We start from the raw sequence: 4,304 nt of genomic DNA, 5'->3' as shown, positions 1-4,304 counted from the left end.
AGCCAGAGGCCTGAGACGTCAGAGGAGGGAGCCCGAGGGAAGCCTCCTCCTCCATGGGCACAAGGAATTGAGAGACTTTGCCTCCATCAGCCTTCCACACAATCAGGGCTTTGACCCACCAGCAGCAACTGCTCAGAATGGAAATGAACTTGCCAATGAAGTGATAGTGTGGTTGAAAGTGTGTGTGAGAGAGTGATTGTGTGTATGCATGTGCATGTGTGTGTGTGTGTGTAGGGGCGGGCACAGAGGCTGGTAAGGTGTCTAGACAATGAGGAAGCACTTTTGAACTCTCTGTTGTCTCATTACTTTTGAGCTTCCTGTCTGCAATCCTCCATAAGTGTTTGCAGTTACTTCCTGAATGAAGGCGTCTCTCATACCTGAAAGCAGCCGAGGGTCATAGCATCAAGAGAGGACTTTTCACCTACTCAGCCTCCATACTAATGCAGCAGACAGGCGCCAGTGGGGAATTCTTAATCATGCTGCAGGGCATCATCCTCATCACCACTACGCAGTTACAGCACAAGCACTGAAGGTCATCACACTCGTCTAAAGCTATCTATCTACCATGACTCTCCAGAGATCTCACTGACCATCACCTCCATTAAATTGTTTTATTATTTGTAAGTCCCTTACTGAGGAAGTATTTTATGAGCAAACCGGTTAATATTTGCAGACCGGACCTCAGAGGACAGAGGTGAATAAACACACAGCATGCAGGCGAAAGGTCTCTTTCTATAAACATGTTGGAGGCTGAGCAGCTGGTGGAAAGAGCACAACAATATAAAACAGAACTATCTACACTATGTGCCACTATGTCTTTAATGAGTTCAATATGATTTGAAAATAAAAACCATTGCCTTGCTAGGTATGGAAGCAACAAGATCGAGCAAAACACATTTTTAACACATTGTATATAATTTGTACAATCTATAAATAATCTGTTAAATACATTAAAAAGGTTTTACAGGGGATTATGTGTTGGAATATTTCTTAACTGGAGGTCAGGAAGTCACAGCAGAAACTGTGTCTATCCATCAATCTATCAATCAAATTATATTTGTACAGCCCGTGTTCACAAAATTCCAATTTGTCTCATGTTGCTTAACAAGGTGCAACATCTTCTGTCCTTAACCGTCAGAAAGAGTGGGGAATCGAAAAACTCTCACACTTATTTAAAGATAGAAAGTTATCTAACCTCAAAAGAAAACCAAGTTGCCACCAACTGGTCATCCAGCATCTCCACAACAATTTCCACCATCTCATAAATGAGGTGGCTGCTGATATATGTGGTGTTTGCACTGACCTAATGGGCACAGAAAGGTAATTAAGACAGTATCTTATTATGTGACTGTAATTACGAGGAGATGTTTTCGTGTAAAACCAAATACTTCCGCTAATTAACTAATTAATCAGTCCATCAAAAAAGGCACAGCCCAATGCTAGGCTCATAGCTTGTGTGGTGGGGCCACTTTTGCTTGAGGCATTCATATATTATTTTGAAGCAGCCCTGTAGAGTCCAGTGGTCCATGTCCACTACTACTGCAACTATGGCACACTGCAGGCACAAAAAAGTAATTATTTTTTAACAACTATTTATATTAGTTTTGATGGAATAAACCTGTTTTCTAATGCTCTAATCTGTTTTATTTCCTCTTTATGGGAAGCAGTTATATCAGGATGTTGAGTCTGTTATTTGTAGACGGCTGTGTCACAGCACTGGGGGCGATGCTTTTGGCATACACAACATATCCTGCCCTCCTCCTTTTACCTTAGCCAAGTGAATCTCTCAAGCCGCTGCAGGTAAGGGCCACTCAAACTATGGTTTTGAGAGCATGTGGGAAGATGGATAAAAAGTTATGTTAAAATAATGGAAATCCATCACTTCATAAAACCAAACGAGATGGAGATCCGGCCAAATGGAACAAAAGATGAGGAAGCCACTGGTCCAGCTATGTACAGGACTACCACTCATACTAAAACAAGAAAAAGACCCAATATCAAAAACAACCACAACAAAGCAAAGATGGTAGGCTTTCCTTTTGTTGAGTTTTAATCAACGGAAACATGTTCTGATCCCTTATGTTGCTGGAGTATCTGAAAAACAAACACCACATTCCAGTACATGTAAAGCCTACCAACACACTGAGGCAGAAACTGGTCCATCCCAAAGACAAAACATCCAGACAGAGGCAGAGCAAAGTAGAATATGCATTTGAATGTAGTGAGGAATGCAAAGACCTGCATGATTGGGAAACTAAACAACCCCCTCCTAAACCCACGGCACAGCACAGGAGAGCCAGCTCCTCGGGTCAGGACTCAGCAGTCCACCTACATCTAAAGAACAAGGGACATTCATTTGAAGACATCAATGTCCACATTTTGGCCATGAAGACAGATGGTTTTAAAGAGGAGTGAAGGAAGCCATCTATGTCAAACTAGATATACCGTCTTTGAACAGAGGAGGATGTTTAAGACACTACCCATCAGCCACATACAATACAGTCTTTACTTCCATCTCCAGGAAGTTTAGCAACAATTCACACCTTGGAACACATGAGTCACTGGGGGTGGGTGGGTCATTGACTCCCAATGAAACCAACAGCAGGGTGGGTCCAGCCTCTCAGGTAATCTCAACGCCCCTCAATTAAATTGTTAATCAGTTAGAACTGAAGAAAGCTATTGGATGAGACGTGACACATCTTTAAAAAACTCAACCAAGACCAGTTGACCTGTTTATAGCACTTGGATATTTGAGTGAGCGTGCATGAGGTTAGTAAATTAGCATCGTTAACGCCCATCAATTGGTAAAAACATTTCAGTAAACCGTGTTATTGACAATTCAAGTAGGAATCAGACGGCAAGGCCTGTCATCCCTTCACACTGACCAAAGAAGGCAATACATATTCTCCGCCTAACAATCTCTATGATAAGCAAGAATGACAGGATGTTTCTTGAGATCTCCTATCGATGTTTCTGGATGTGACCACTTTGATTAAATGTGTTAATATCTTTTAAGAAATAACAAGCATTGACATGTAAGGACACCTCTAGCAATTAGAGGCTTTCTAAGGTGTTGGCCATATAGCTTGTCTATTGTTGGAGAGAAAGGATTGCCAACAAAGGAGTAATGGGCTCATCCGGGATTTGAACCCGGGACCTCTCGCACCCGAAGCGAGAATCATACCCCTAGACCAACGAGCCACAAAACAATAGAAATAAGGGTTGAGTCAAGTCGGAAAATAATTGGGACTCATGCAATCAGACCGCATGGCCTCTCATTCCTACACATTGCCCAAAGTAACCAAGTAACCTCATGCAACCATGGCAACCATGGACTGCTTTCCTTCACATTAACAAAAGTAGACAATTGTCCCCAAATTCCAAATCTATTGTATGCAGCATCAAGAGCTTTTTTTCAGAACTAGTTGCAGAATGTTGATATTGTCGATCAACATGAAAGAATACCTCAATTATTTGGAACAGTTTTGAGAACCAGTTGATCATAGTGCAGAGTTCAGTTGAACTAATGTGCATAATGACTTAATTATCTTGAATTTACTTCAACAGCCACATGGAAAGTCCATTGTTCAAGAGAAAAGTTGCCATTAATTGGGCAATGGGCTCGTCCGGGATTTGAACCCGGGACCTCTCGCACCCAAAGCGAGAATCATACCCCTAGACCAACGAGCCACATATTGTACTGTATCAGTATAGAGATCGGACGCCATTGGGTTAGGGTTACAGGTCATCTTTTTTCTTAAATGTGATCTTATAGTTGTACGAATGTGTCATGTCGGATTCAACAAACCCCTCTACCTTCAGATCTTCAGAACCACTGGAGAACAGAGTTTGATAAATATATTGATTGTTGTGCAGAGTTTAGTTGAACCAATGTACACAATTCCTTAATTATGTTGAACTATCTTTAACAGCCATATGGACTGCCCATCGTTAGAGAGAAAGGTTGCCAATAATGGATACATGGAGCTTGAACCTTGGACCTCTTGCACCCAAATAGATCTACAAAGTCGAAAAACAACTAACTAAAATCAAATAACTTTCTCGACAAGTCTTACCTGAAAGTACTGGGTTTGGAAAATCTGTAATCCATTTTCGATCCTTGATCACAAACCAGCTTTTGATTTTCCCAGTCTTAACCGATTTTCTATTATGCATCTAATTATGCATCTGTTTAACAAACTCACTATAAACTAGTTCAGCCCTCAATTTCATAAAGACAACAAAATAGTGTGGATTTGCAAATGTGGGTATAACTGTAATTGTTCATCAACATGGTCAGCATT

At 41.2% G+C, this 4,304-nt stretch overlaps 2 non-coding genes across 2 annotated transcripts; both read right to left on the bottom strand.

The window, feature by feature from the left end:
• Positions 1-3,129: 3,129 nt before the first annotated feature.
• trnap-cgg (transfer RNA proline (anticodon CGG)) lies at positions 3,130-3,201 on the bottom strand. Its single transcript has one exon. It is a non-coding gene; the product is annotated as a tRNA-Pro (tRNA).
• Positions 3,202-3,618: 417 nt separating this feature from the next.
• On the bottom strand, positions 3,619-3,690 carry trnap-ugg (transfer RNA proline (anticodon UGG)). Its single transcript has one exon. It is a non-coding gene; the product is annotated as a tRNA-Pro (tRNA).
• Positions 3,691-4,304: the final 614 nt, after the last annotated feature.

Source organism: Paralichthys olivaceus, chromosome 23 (genome assembly GCF_024713975.1).
Source record: "Paralichthys olivaceus isolate ysfri-2021 chromosome 23, ASM2471397v2, whole genome shotgun sequence".
In the NCBI taxonomy this organism is placed as follows: domain Eukaryota; kingdom Metazoa; phylum Chordata; class Actinopteri; order Pleuronectiformes; family Paralichthyidae; genus Paralichthys; species Paralichthys olivaceus.
This window is presented reverse-complemented; position numbering and strand designations above follow the sequence as displayed.